At 31.2% G+C, this 15,295-nt stretch overlaps 2 long non-coding RNA genes and 4 other non-coding genes across 6 annotated transcripts; 1 reads left to right on the top strand and 5 right to left on the bottom strand.

The window, feature by feature from the left end:
• Positions 1-517: 517 nt before the first annotated feature.
• On the bottom strand, positions 518-591 carry TRNAV-AAC (transfer RNA valine (anticodon AAC)). The gene has a single exon. It is a non-coding gene; the product is annotated as a tRNA-Val (tRNA).
• A 602-nt stretch (positions 592-1,193) lies between these two features.
• LOC105970878 (uncharacterized) lies at positions 1,194-1,797 on the bottom strand. Its single transcript, XR_001173994.2, has 2 exons — positions 1,656-1,797; positions 1,194-1,535 (listed from the first exon to the last, which is right to left on the bottom strand). It is a non-coding gene; the product is annotated as an uncharacterized LOC105970878 (long non-coding RNA).
• A 1,200-nt stretch (positions 1,798-2,997) lies between these two features.
• Positions 2,998-3,071, bottom strand: TRNAV-AAC (transfer RNA valine (anticodon AAC)). The gene has a single exon. It is a non-coding gene; the product is annotated as a tRNA-Val (tRNA).
• Positions 3,072-5,334: 2,263 nt separating this feature from the next.
• Positions 5,335-5,408, bottom strand: TRNAV-AAC (transfer RNA valine (anticodon AAC)). Its single transcript has one exon. It is a non-coding gene; the product is annotated as a tRNA-Val (tRNA).
• Positions 5,409-13,969: 8,561 nt separating this feature from the next.
• On the top strand, positions 13,970-14,043 carry TRNAI-AAU (transfer RNA isoleucine (anticodon AAU)). The gene has a single exon. It is a non-coding gene; the product is annotated as a tRNA-Ile (tRNA).
• Positions 14,044-14,386: 343 nt separating this feature from the next.
• Positions 14,387-15,237, bottom strand: LOC105970869 (uncharacterized). The gene is made up of 2 exons (XR_001173991.2): positions 15,011-15,237; positions 14,387-14,838 (listed from the first exon to the last, which is right to left on the bottom strand). It is a non-coding gene; the product is annotated as an uncharacterized LOC105970869 (long non-coding RNA).
• Positions 15,238-15,295: the final 58 nt, after the last annotated feature.

Below are 15,295 nucleotides of genomic sequence, written 5' to 3'. Positions count from 1 at the left end.
AACATGTATCATAAAATTATTTTTAAACATTAAACACCTCTAGTTGATGAGTAGGATTAAAAATAAAAAATATGAGATAGATTTGGTGTTTTGTTTTTTGGATTACACGAAAAGACAATTAGTGTTATTAATGACAGTTATCATTCATTATACTACTAAAAGATACTTTGCAATAAAGAACAAACATTTTTCTTTGCTTTTGACTAATTTTATCATGTAGGGTGTAGGTTTATTAAATGTGTTCTACGCAAATTTTATTTATATAGATTTTTATAATAGCAATAAAAAAAATGTTGTAAAAATGTACACAATTGTGCCATTTTTTTGTAGGTAGCATGGCAGTTGACATCAATAACTACGTCACATCTCACTCTTATCATAAATAATAATTCTTGCATTTAAAAACAAAAAACAAATAATTCGTATTATAGTAGAAGATCCTTTTTTTTGGGGTTACAAATTATCCCCCATAAGCCCAAAACTTAAATAAAAAAATATGTAAAACAATTAATTTAAGTGGCTTCGCCCGGGCTCGAACCGGAGACCTTCAGTGTGTTAGACTGACGTGATAACCAACTACACCACGAAACCGTTGCGTTTACATCTTTGCGTTTACGTTATATAGAATTTATATACAAATAAACATTTATTTATTGTTTACCAATAAATAATTTATGAACTAACACCTTTGTTTTGGATAATTAATGTGTATATACATATATTAGGGTTTTGAAGGAGAAAAGAGGTGCATGTGTACTTGAAAACTACGAAGAGGGAGAGAAATATGCGGAGCATGGCCTTAGAAAGTACCCACGGGGCAGGCGACCGGAGGTCATGCCAACCATCAATGGCTTCTTCTCGGATCCCAAGTGAGATCGACGAATTATTAATATTCTTTCCTTGTACCGAATCGTTCCATTTTCCGCAACTACTTGCTAGGGTTTTTTACATTTAAATTGTGATCGATCCTTCGTAAGAGATGAATGAAAACTATAGAGTAATATTATCTATAAATCGAGAGGCACGGTAAACGCCATTGTCTCGTTTTGTCTGTAAAACTGTATTATTAATCGGCTGTGTCGATCAGTTGTTGATCAGAAGGATATATATATATATATATATATATATATATATATATATATATATATATATATATATATATATGTGTGTGTGTGTGTGTGTGAGAAAAAAAAACAAGTTTAATTAGTTTTTGTATTAATTTGCATTAACAAAATGAAATAAATAATGTTCGCAAACCAATTACCCTATACATTCATACATATGTGGTGGCTATTATATTTAATTTTCCAATGTTTCATCCTTGCGTCACACTCTCGGGCGGGAATATTTGCGTAAAATTCCTGTCGGATTGCAAGAAAACCTCTCGTATCTCATGATCCGAGTGCTCTTGTAGAGGATCAATATTTGTCGATGAACTGAAGAATCCTCTCCGCAAATATAGTTTACATTGCAAGCCACCCATGCTTAGACTTCGTTTAAGTCCAAGACATATGTACCTGCTACTCCTGCCATGCCTGTTTAATTTGTGACAACAAATTAAATTAATTAAACAATAATTAATATTAATCTATCTATTTATATAATTAATTACTTATAACTGAAAATAATTAAGATAAAGGGAGGTTCTTGCTTACTTGGATCAATGGCCGACCTCGGATTTTTTTTATTACAGAGAGCCATTCCATTGTCAAAGCCACTTTTTCTTCTTCGTTTTTTTTTTTTTTTGTTTTTTTTTAGTTTTCGGTGCTTCCATTTTCACAGAATGATTTCTTTCACATTTGATTTCATATATATACACACAAATAATGTACTCATTTTATGTATGTATATGTGTGTGGCTTTATTGTTGGATGATGAATTCACATGTGAAGTGTAGTGTAGTGGACCATGCATGCATGCATGCATTATTGCTGCAAAAATTAGGTTTAATTGACATGTTAATTGTATTGCTGCAAAAGTTACATAACAACCTTCCTTAATAAATTGTTCCCATTTTCTTTCACACATCAAAAGGAAAAAAAAAAAAAAAAACAGATAATTGCGTGATATATGAAATTAGGGATGAAAGTCTGATGGAACAGATTGGCACTAACCTTTTTAGGAAAAAATTATTTTTCTTTCTCGGAAGTTCAAAATTAATTCCTATTCCAGAAGCTATGGAAATTTCGGAATTTCGGAAATCAAATGATCGTTTTAACATTTTTAAAAGGCTTCGAAAGCTTCCATGAATTTTCAAATAATTTCAACTATTGTATGAATTCAGCTTACTATTGAAGCTTCTTTCAATTCAATAATTCATAATTTCCAGAATTTATATGAGCGCCATGAGACTGCTCAATGTCACAAACGAGACACAATACATGAATTCTTCAATAAATTAAACACTATGAGTTTATTTTTTCACGTATATATAAATTAAAACTTAGGTTAAAATAACATGAATCTGACAACACTGATTGTTCAAGGATTGGTTGTTGGGGTAAATAAATATGTGCCAATAATCAGATAAGAATTGCAGTTACTTGTTGGCCGAAAATTGTAGTAAATATAAAACCACGAGAAATCGACAAAGGGTTGCAAAAAAAAAAAAATGTCCTTAAGAATTAAGATAATATTTTCGGGTTTCATTCCAATTTCTATAATCCTAATTTTTATTTTTTATATTTTTCACATTTTCTCGATCTAAATTGAAATTATAATAATATCAACAATATTTTTATCTTATATTTTAGCATGGATAAAGGATAAAGAGACGTAATTCCATTTTCCCATCGATTTTGATCCGATTTTTTTTATTTTTTTTAATTTAGAACAAGTTTTTCCATTCTGATTGTTAGCTTATAAGAATTTTTGGATAACAATTGGGTCAGTTTGTCCCTTTCCGAAAAAACTGGAATTAAAAAAAAATAACTTATTAATTTATGGAATTATTATTAAACAGAAAATTAAAACATATCCCAAAATAACTATAATTATTGGCTTCGCCCGGGCTCGAACCGGAGACCTTCAGTGTGTTAGACTGACGTGATAACCAACTACACCACGAAACCTTGCTGTTTATTTTCGTGTGTTTACGTAGTATGAATCCAATATAATTTTTTACCGAAGATGTAAAAATATTTTTACCATTATTCGTTTTTAATCCCTACTCTAACTGCGATTAAATATTCGTCCTTAATCATGCCAAGTGAGACATGTACTTAAAATTTCAAAATGAAAACATTGATCACGAGGACAATTAGATATATAATTGTACATCGCCATCCCTATATTATATTCAATTATATATATTTTACGTACTCTGGCCCCATTCCAACAACTCCGACGTACAAGCATCATCATTCATCCACCGTACCGTACCACCACCACCGCCACCACCACCGGTGTTTTGAGAGTTTGTTGCAAATTAATTAATTAAGCACCATGCATATGTGTAAATGAGTTAGTTCAATACCATATATATACCCTTTTCTATTTCACAAGTACTAAAAACTAATAATATATAGCCTTTTAATGGACATATTGTACTTTATTAATCACATATTACATAAAAATAGGATACTTCATATATGCCAACCACAAAAAAAGATGGATGTATTAATTAGTTAAAATATTTTCTCAATGCTAAAATGATGATGATATATAGAGGAAAAAAGATAACTTCGAATCCATCAAATTAAAACGACATTCCGCATACATCTCAAAAAAAAAATTTACAAAATTTTGTTCACGTCCTCGAGATCTTCCACTTCTTCAAATTACTAGATCACTTCATGATCAGGAAAAAAAAAACTAAAACGAAAAGCAATTTATGACGAAGACTAATTAAGGAAGACCAGGATTGAAGAGAAAGTTGATGCGAACACAGAGCCATTCCATCGTGCCAGAGTTGCCAAAGACGACAACACAAACACAGAGAGAGAGAGAGAGAGAGAGAGAGAGAGAGAGAGAGAGAGAGAGAGAGAGAGAGAGAGAGAGAGAGAGAGAGAGAGAGAGAGAGAGAGAGAGAGAGAGAGAGAGAGAGAGAGAGAGAGAGAGAGAGAGAGAGAGAGAGAGAGAGAGAGAGAGAGTTCTCGATCTGCATGTGTTGATCGAGACGGCATGACTGCATGCATGCAACCCTCGCACAATGGAATGGCGCTCTGTACGGACCAACTCTCTCTTCAATCTCGTCGATCTTCCAAAATATATATATTATAATATATGTGATCGATTCGTATAACTAGTGTTGGAGAAGTACTGGAGCGCCTAATTCTCTCCCCTTATTTCCGCCTTCACCTTCACATCAGTACAAGTTAGCTACACACACATATATATATATATATATGCATATATACATACATGCATATCATGATATATGTATGTACGTAGGTTAGTAGAGAACTAGAGATGTGTGTGTGTGTGTGTATAGAGTATATATATATGAGATATATATAGAGTAGTTATTATTCGATGAGGTATATTACATGTGACTGTACCTTCCATACTTGCTGCAAAAGTTGTTGCCATATAACAACCGTCCACTAATATTTTTTTTTTTACCCACTGAATTTACAATTCCACACAAATTATTTATATACCTGGCTAGCTAGTTACAGATGTGAAGTAAAGCAATTATAATTCATTACTTGGTAGTATATTATTATTATTACCATTATTAGTTGGGCACTTTTAATACAAATGTATAACAATATTGATATAATAAGTGTAATTTTGAAGAAAAAAAGTCGGAATTTTCGGATGCTGAAATTAATCGAAAGTCAGAAGATATATATATATATATATATATATATATATATATATATATATATATATATATATATATATATACAAAAAAAATAGAAAAATAAAAAATTGAACTTTCGAAATTCAGAATGAAATATTATTCCAAAATAAATAATAAAAAATCATATTGGAATCTGCGAAATTTCAATTTCTAGTTCTTCTGATTTTCACCCATAGTTTATATATTAGAGTGTGCCTCAATAAGATAAAAGATAATTTACATCTTGACATCTTGCCCCTTGTACTATATCATTTGTAACACTTACCTTTCCGTAATTTAAACAGTACACGTATCCTTATATTCAACAATTTGTTTTTTAATGTCTATAAGACTATAACACATAAACACCTAGTTTTTATATTGAAAAAAATAATAGATATTCAAGATAGTATAAGTTCTCAAATATTATACAAAATTATTTACCTCATTAGATATTTAAATAAAAAAAATATTATTTTGTGTAACATCAAATTTGGAACATTTAATTCTATAAAAGAAAATTATTTCCAAAAATAATTTCTCAGTCTTGGCTTCGCCCGGGCTCGAACCGGAGACCTTCAGTGTGTTAGACTGACGTGATAACCAACTACACCACGAAACCTTTACATTTACTCGTTTGCGTTTATGTTACATACTATATACATATATATATAAATAAACATTTATTTATTGTTTACCTTGCATATATTATGAGAGCAACAATTGAAATGTGGGTCTGGTTATACTGAAATAAGCCTTTCAATGGACATATTAATTATTATACTTCACTTTATTAAAATACAATATTGCCAAGAAAAAAAATATGGATATTGCTTCAAATGTTTTACCCAATTTTCAAATGTATTTATTAATTATTATTATTTCTTAATGTTGTGTGTTTCTTCTTTAATCCTCAGCATCAGTGTTTTTATTTTACAGGCAAACTTTCGTCCTCGAAGCATTGACGATCGCATTGACGATCATGCATGTGTTAGGTAGTTTGCTTCGGACTTAGGTGTGGTCCGTGTGGATATTATTCATGCCTACCACTAGGCCAAAATGCATTTCAGGCGACGGAAATTTGCGACGAAGAAAGCTTATTTGCGACGGAAAAAACCTTACAAAGTTTTGATTTGCTTTAATATATTATTCATCGATCATTGTTATTTTTCTTATGCTCGATCGAGGGCTTTTTTGTAGCATATTATGAAATATTAATTAGAAATTTAAAAAAGAAAAGAAAAAAAAAAAAAAAACGAAACTTCTCATTAAGCCCGTGTGTACAAATATACAAGAAGATGTCCAAAAAATTTTATACATACCAATTGCAAACTGAAATCCCAAAATCGAAACTTTTCATATCAGAATTTAATTTATTTTGTGTTATCGTCTAAAATATATATAAACGCATGAGCCGCCATTTGCGTTACGAGTTCTCCATCAGGATTTTGAAATATTTTCCGGACTCGACAATTCTTCCATCTTTCATTACCAAAACAAGGTCAGATCAAGCATCGATCTAAGAGTTCCAACTGGTCGATGAGCAACGACATAGACGACTGTCTTCACATGCAAGAGTTGCATCACACATTCCTGCATATATTATAATGACGAGATCGAGTCGAAAAAAGAAAAATAAAAAAATAAAATTAATTATATTAGTTACAACCACATGCATGAAAAATTTACAATATTGCGAAAGAAGCTAAGAATATATAATACAAGAAATAATATAAGTTTGCGCTTGCCTCGTAAACTTGTGCTCCAGTATGTGCTGTTAGAAAATTTATCGTATATGCATACGAATCCCAAGAACCAACATGCTTGAATCAACGAGAATTATACATAAACATAAACACGGAAGCGTACCTTACATCACGAAATCGGATCTTCTAATCTCCACCGGATTTGGGACAGGTCTTCCAAAGAATCCGCAGTTCCTTAATTATCTCTCTAACGATGGATTTTAGAAGAGACGGAATCGTTGCGTTTCTTTGGGGACCACGACCCTTTATATAACTGTAGAGTCCAGTTATATTATAATTGTGATTCAGCCCCATCAATAAATCACAACTAAGCCCTAATTGTCTCTACACATTAGGCCCATAATTATAGTTTAATACCCATAAGTCCAACCCAATAACCTTTATTAGATCACAATTAATTCGGACTTTCTTTAAGATAGCCATACACATTTACGTCACATATGTGAGCCCACATAATTATTGAAATAATTCCAACAATCTCCCACTTGGGCCACATATGCTATATACCTTATAAATGTGTACACCTTATGTGCTCAAAATTGCTATCATATAAAAAGGTATTCCTTACAATCTCGTCCATTGACCATACTAATATAGGACTAAAGAGGCTTTCGTCACATTGATCGTGTCTAAACCCAACAGTAATCACATATACCAATATAGCCAAATGACATAGATCAAATTATGGCGTGTAGCATGGAAATTACATATAATGTGATCTTAACATGCCTATTTCCAACTGGTCCTACTTTAAACTTTATTGAGACCAAATCTTTACATAATTGTACAAAGTGTAGCCAAATACTTTATTTCTGCAGAAAACCAAATACACAAAATTGTGTCCAAACATATCATAGAGCTACCAAAATGTATTTATATGTACACATACATACAAACTCCCACTGAACCAAAATATCCTTAAATGATATAGCACCTACATGAGCAATGCTCATGAATACCTTATGTGTTAATCCTTTAGTAAGCGGATCCGCAATTGTGGAGTTTATCTTAATATGCTCTATGTATTGTTCACTTTGTACCTTTAACAACAAAGAACTTTCACAAGCTCTTGTTGTTGTTCGAAAGTATAGCTGTTAAATATTGTCACCGTATAACTTTAATACAAATCAACATGTGCAGCCTAATGACAAGTGTTTATAGCTATATTCAAAAATAAGATGCCAAAAATTACCATAACTTAACCATCGTGAAAAGAGCTTAAAGTGTTTGCTTAACACCCATGTCAAAATAGCTCAATCACTTAGGTTTACATTAACCAAAATGGATCTATACTTTATACGCATCATAAAAATCAAAATCATGAATAAACCACACGATCTCCCAAAATATCTGATTTTGATAAATGAGCATATGTATATAACTTACATTCCCTATGATTACTGTATAACCCATTTGGCTGCTTTGCTAAATGATCCACTTCATAGGGTTATTCAAATATTTGCCTATCTTTATGCACACCTTAACCAAATGCGTACATTCTTTTATTTAAAATATTTATTGGGCATTGAATTGAGATTAAACAAGTCTCCTTTGTTGTGAGATTATCTCCCACTGATCCTTGAGCATGTATAATCATTAACTTTATTTATCTCAAAGTACATATGAGATAATTATAAGCTTAGGATTGTAACATCATTTACGGGAATTTTAATTTCCTTAATGGACTACTTTAGTTGCAATCAATATCCTTCAAATCTTTAAAATTTTATGGTTGCACTTTATTGTTCCAAAAATATTACTATTTGAGAAACATATTCCTTGTGTCCATAAATCTCTTAATATAGTCGATATGAGTGATATATTTAATGACTAAACGTACCATATATCTTTCAATATTGCCCATTTGAATTACATTTGGTCTCAATTATTTGTAACCAAAGAAATTCACACCTTATGGCATTTCGATAAGATCCTAATGTTTTGTCATTCTAAATTTCAACTCATCTTTAATGCCTTATTCTCTTAAGGTTGTTGAGTTTGCTCTCAAGTGAGTACTATTACCAAAGCTTGATTGGGAATTGTTCAACATTGTCTTATCAAAACTCTAAATCTACTTTTCAAACAATGACTAGTATAAAAAAAACATGTACATTGTCAAAAGAAGTATTAGGAATCGAATTGATTCCTCTTTAAAGACAATGTCTATAATCTAAATTTCTCCCCTCAAACTCAACATCCTTAAAAGATTTTAAATTTCCCCTTTTTAAAAATAATATATTGCAACACTTATGTTTCTCCTAAATATACCTTAGTGAAGAAGAATGACTTATCAGACTTCTTTGAATGTCCTTGAATGTTCTATTCTTAAATTTTGTACCATTTAAATTGCTTATGCAAGATTTTACCGTAAGAGACTTTTACTTAAATTATAGGTTAAATTTTGAATTATGAAATAGGCCAAGCTTAATGTTTTCAAATGAACAAACTAACCGAATTTGTTCAAGAGAAAATCTAAATCCATCTAATGATGGTACCAAATGTCTATTTCATAATTCAAAAGAAAACCTAAGAGTCCTCATAGCCTCAATCCCAAATGTCTTACATAACCTTTATAGATGTATATCTTTCAACATCAATTGAATGTTGGTTACGTGAATAACCCTTTATATACACACACTTATGTGAATAGTGTAACACATGATCTATTCACTAAATGTGTCTAGGTACAAAGTCCAAATATATTTTAGAACAATTAAAGTGAGAAACAAGCATAATTACGTTATTCGACTTACCTGAGATGTAAACTGCAATTATAATTATTTATCTTAAGGTGTACTAGTCAAATTAGCACTTAGTCTCTTCTCCCTTAACTATTTATACTTCGTGTGTACGGTCAAAGTTTTATTCTTTATGTTTTACAACAAACCTTATATTGACCGTTCACGGAGAAAAATAAATTAAGCCATATCCACTTTCAAGTCAGCGAAACCACACTAACTGAAGTGCTATAACCGAAAAATGAGATTAGACTATTACTTAATGTGCTTACTTATGTTCCTTTTCTTTATACCTTATTTAAACAATAGATATCAAAATCTAATTTGTTGCAACTTTATCGTTTTAAAATAAAACGTATCCTTACTATCTTTAAGGAACCTTCTAGTACGTAGCCCCAAATTAAACCTTATGCCCCAAAAAAAACATTTAAAATAGATGCACCTAATGATCTTAAATTTTATAATTAGAACGATGATATACTCTAGGTTCTTCTATTGTTCTATCCAAAATAAAAATAAATTAAGATCTATGCACCATAATAAATAATAAAAATATTTGTGCAGTTAAGCACAAAATGTTATAGGCAGATAATGTGTAAGCGATAAATAAATTAAGTAGAGAACGAAAATAAAATCAATATGCTCACATTATAATCCAAAGTTTGACTTTGAAAACTTTAACTAATTATGGAATACATCTCAAGATGCCTAGCACAACATTAATATCAAGCCGAGGGGACAATAATATTAACTGTAAGTGGCACTCTTGTTGTAGTAATCAAACACTGATAGTAAATCCTGTCAAATAATAAGTCCATCGAGGGATGCAACTATCATTCACATGGAGCCCAACAACCATCACATATTTATTACCACATATGCATACGTGGTTCTGCCAAATATCAACATACCGAGGGGTATAGTTAAATATTCGCATGAATTCACATACACACAATCATCTTGACAATCTCAATAAGTTAACCTACGCAGAGAGGTCACGAGGGTGGCTTCATGCTTCAATTAGTTCTTTTAAATGTCAGACAAACTTAATAACAAGTCATTAGATGTACCCAAAAAATTATTCAAAATTTTAAAAGTCATTGAACGCTAAGGCTCTAAAGACATCACCTGAGCGCTAACAGTCTGTATCCAACACTAAGGTTGCCTCACTGTATTATTTTCGAATCAAACTCAGTAATATGGTTATTCATAAAAATGAGTATTAATTAAAAACATCAAATCCATCTTTATTTTGAATTTGAGCTAAAGATAATGTGGGGCTCACAATTCAACCTTATTTAGATTTAGAGGCCAAAATAAATTTTAACCAATAAATCTACCTTTATATGGATTTAGACTTTATTAGTAACTCAATTTAGACTTAAAACAAGGATTTCGACTCAAATGCCGAATGAATCAAACCTTATTTGGTTAACTAATAACCATTATCCATATTTTGACTCAATAACGATGAAATGACAATGGATCAGAAGCTTATTAAAAATTAATTTGTATCCTTAATTTTGACCCATTACTCAAAAAATTTATGTCTAAACGGCATAAACTTTATCATCTGAAAATTCCCCAAATTAGCCTTAGAAAACCAAATTTGAAATTCAAAATGAACTTCACTTTATTGACCAAACAAAACCTCAAAAAAATTTAAAAGAATTCACATATTAGTTCTGTCCCTCAAAATAATTGAAATATTTTAAACGGCCCCAAAACCTTAAATCAACTTTTTATTCCTTAAAAATTGCCTTTGTCCCAAAACCAGAAAATCTTTCAACTTAAAGGACTGAATTGAAATTTTGAAAGAAAAGCTTTTGAGTGAAAAGGGACCTAAGATTCAGAAATACTTAATTTGAAAAATATATGACTGTTTTGGGAGAAACTTTAAAGTTGGGGACTGAAATGCAGTTTTCGAAAGCTTGAGGGCTGTAATACTGTTTTTTTTTTTAAATCGACCCGGGCTCAAAATCAGGAAACCAAAATATGGGCCAAATTGAAACATTGCTAAATTTCTCAAACTTAAATTAGGGGACCAAATTTGAAATTACAGAAACCCTAAATCTGGGGTTAAATTGTAATTTCCCAAAACTTCATTAACCAAATATTCCTTCTTTAATCAAATCCGCCGCCACCACATACCACCGCCCACCGTCGGTGGTCTGATAAGTGATAACATAACATGCACTCAATGGACATAGAAAACCCAGGAGAATACATCGTGGGCATCCCCGCGCAGCACCTTCAACGAACCACAGCCTGATTTTCGCCGTCTCCTCGCCGGAGCCGAATGGCGAGGGAGGCGAACTGAAAAGAAGATGGTGGTGATGGGGAATTGAACTAGGTGGTCTTTAATTCACCTCTTAATTTCAGGATATCATAATTGAGATGAACAAATCTGAAAATTTTCAAACTTTAATCCGGAATGATTTCCGTACTTGGAAGTCCTTACTCAGTAAATACTAAATAGATCATCCTTAATTCTTTAGAGAAAAATTCAGATTTATTAACTAAATCATAATCCACCAAGACATTGAACCGAAAGAATTTAATTCACTTTGATTTGGAATTTTCAGATTTATACCTTAAACCTTACCTTTAATCCAAATAGATTAAACAGATAAACTATTCCGAATTTTCAACCATAAAGGTTGGACCAAAGAAATCGTAAACAACAAAACTAATACCTTACATATTCACAACTAGCCATAAGTGGAACAATGAATAAATCCACGTAATTGAATTAAACTTGACGAGAATTTTAACACATAAAATTCTCGATGATTCAAAACATGGTGGCTCTGATACCACTTGTTAGAAAATTTATCGTATATGCATACGAATTCCAAGAACCAACATGCTTGAATCAACGAGAATTATACATAAACATAAACACGGAAGCGTACCTTACATCACGAAATCGGATCTTCTAATCTCCACCGGATTTGGGACAGGTCTTCCAAAGAATCCGCAGTTCCTTAATTATCTCTCTAACGATGGATTTTAGAAGAGACGGAATCGTTGCGTTTCTTTGGGGACCACGACCCTTTATATAACTGTAGAGTCCACTTATATTATAATTGTGATTCAGCCCCATCAATAAATCACAACTAAGCCCTAATTGTCTCTACACATTAGGCCCATAATTATAGTTTAATACCCATAAGTCCAACCCAATAACCTTTATTAGATCACAATTAATTCGGACTTTCTTTAAGATAGCCATACACATTTACGTCACATATGTGAGCCCACATAATTATTGAAATAATTCCAACATGTGCATCGTCATTTATTATTACAGAGAGCCATTCCATTACGAAAGCCAATTCGTCGACCCTTTTTTTTTTCCCTCGGTGTATATATATTTTTGAGGCGCCGTTCATTTTTTTTTATAGAATGAGTTCTTTTCACATTTCACCTCCTATATATATACAAAAATTATATACACATATATGTATATATAATTATATATACACATACATATTTATGTATGTAGATGTGTGTTGAGCTAGCACATGAATTCACATGTGAAGTAGTTGGACCATTGCTGCAAAAGTTAGGGTAATTGAGGGAGTAAACTGCAAAAACTACCCCTGTGTTATCTCGAAATAGCAAAAACCCCCCTGTGATAAATAAACTAGCAAAAACCCCCCTGTGAAATTTAGTTAAAGGCAGAATCCCCCCTAGCTGATTTTTTAGACTTGAAATGACAAAATTGACCCTCAAAATGTATTTATATATATACATATTATATGTATATTTATTCTTTTTAATTTATTTGTTTAGAAATTAAAAAAAATAGTAAACAACTAAATTGATTATTTTTTAAATAAAATAATTAAAATATTTATAAAATATAAGAATTTATTAATTGCAAGACTCCAGGGGTATTTGTGTCTTTTTATATCAAGTCAACCCTCAAATAGTTCCATAGGGGGGTTTTTGCTATTTAAATAATTTCACAGGGGGGTTTTTGCTAGTTTATTTATCACAGGGGGGTTTTTGCTATTTTGGGATTACACAGGGGTAGTTTTTGCAGTTTACTCGTAATTGAGGTGTGAATTGTATTGCTACAAAAGTTCCATAACAACCCTCCTTAATTAATATTGTTTTGATTTTTGTTCACCCACTCAATTTACAATTATTGCACAGAAATTAATTATTTAATTATTTAAAGATATATATATATATATATATATATATATATATGTGTGTGTGTGTGTGTGTGTGTAAAGCAATTCTAGTTACTAACTTATTTGGTATTTGTGATGCATTTTGTTCAAAAAATGATTCTTTCATCGTGGATTGATCAATTCGAGACGTCATATACAGTAGAACCTCGATAAATTAATAAATTTATCCTTAAATAATAATTTCTCTCATTCCGACTCGGTGAAAACGTATTAAACTATTAATTCGATGATTTAACATTTCGTTAAATTAATAGAATTTTACTAGTCATGACTGTATTAATTTAGAAATGTGTAACTGTAATATAACATATCGGAAAATAATTGTGTGATTGGCTTATGAATGTAGGATGAGGCGGCGATGTAGCTTAGTAAAAACTTTCATTTTCCGTCATTAAAAATAAAATAAAATAATAAAGTCATACATTATCTTATAGTCATTACTATTTAAACTATTTAAACTAAAATAATAACAAAGGCCCATTAGCTCAGTTGGTTAGAGCGTCGTGCTAATAACGCGAAGGTCGCAGGTTCGAGACCTGCATGGGCCAAATTTCATATTTTTCTTTTTTGGTATTTTATCAGATTTTTTAATTCATTTTATCAGACTTTTTAATTCAAAAATAAAAAATTGAAGGCAAAATATGAAAATACACAAGTACGCGGCAAAATAACAATCAATCCCTCTTAGAAATTGTAATGAGATTATCGATTAGATTTTAATTTTCAAAACTAATTCCAAAAAACATAACATTTCCCCGAATATTAATATAATTTTTTTCTTATATTAGGTAGATAATTATTTTTTTCAATTCTGATTTTTCAAATTCCAATCTTCGATTTTTCTGAGATTTTTTAATACATAGTTGTGATCAATTTGTCACTTAGAAAGAATAAGCAATTCTGATTTTTTAAATTCCAATCTTCGATTTTTCTGATATTTTTTAATACATAGTTGTGATCAATTTGTCACTTAAAAAGAGAAAGCTAATTTCATTTTGGCAAGTCCGAACACCAAATACCAAGACAAGTCTCCGATTCGTTCGACGACATCTACGTACGTTAACACGTAGTTGATGATTTCACCGCTGCTTAAACCATCGTACTTAATGGACATAGATTTTTTGTATATCGATCAGCGCCAACAGAGCTGCTCGGAGTCTGATTCCGATACGACTTGCACCAAAATACCACTGCGTCCGAGAGAGTAGTGACTCTACAGACTTTGCGGTACTTAAGAACATCGATACGGGAATCATACCGTTTTCGCACGTCCTCAACCGATAGGAACTTCACGAAGCTCGTAATCAGCAGTGGACTGATGTACGAGGCGGTTGTGTTGGTTCCTAGAAACAAATCATGGAATTATTATTTTTTAATTGCATATATAATTTGGATAAATTAATTAATGTGCTCAATCACATTTATAACAACAACATTTTCAAGTGTATTAGTACAAAGAACGTTCGATCGAAAGCGTGTGATTATAATAAAAAATATTAAAAAAAAAAAACTCACCCGATTAAGAATACAGAGAGCCATTCGATTGTGTGCATTTTAAAGCCAATTCGCCGACTTCCCTTCTTTTTTTCTTTTTTTTTTTTTTGGTCCATTTTCAGTGTTGCTGAAAATCAGAGGAGAGAAGTATGTAAGTGTGTATACTTCTGAGGGACTTGTTTTTTTTTTTTTTTTTTTTTTTGGTTCTTACAGAATGATTTCTTTCACATTTCATCTCCTATATATACACAAATATATTGGATACATATTTATGTATGTATATATTTATGCACATGCATGCATATG

The sequence above is a fragment of the Erythranthe guttata genome, chromosome 11 (assembly GCF_056151865.1).
Source record: "Erythranthe guttata isolate IM_541 chromosome 11, IM_541, whole genome shotgun sequence".
In the NCBI taxonomy this organism is placed as follows: domain Eukaryota; kingdom Viridiplantae; phylum Streptophyta; class Magnoliopsida; order Lamiales; family Phrymaceae; genus Erythranthe; species Erythranthe guttata.
The sequence above is the reverse complement of the archived record's forward strand: the minus strand, read 5'-3'. Positions and strand labels throughout refer to the sequence as shown.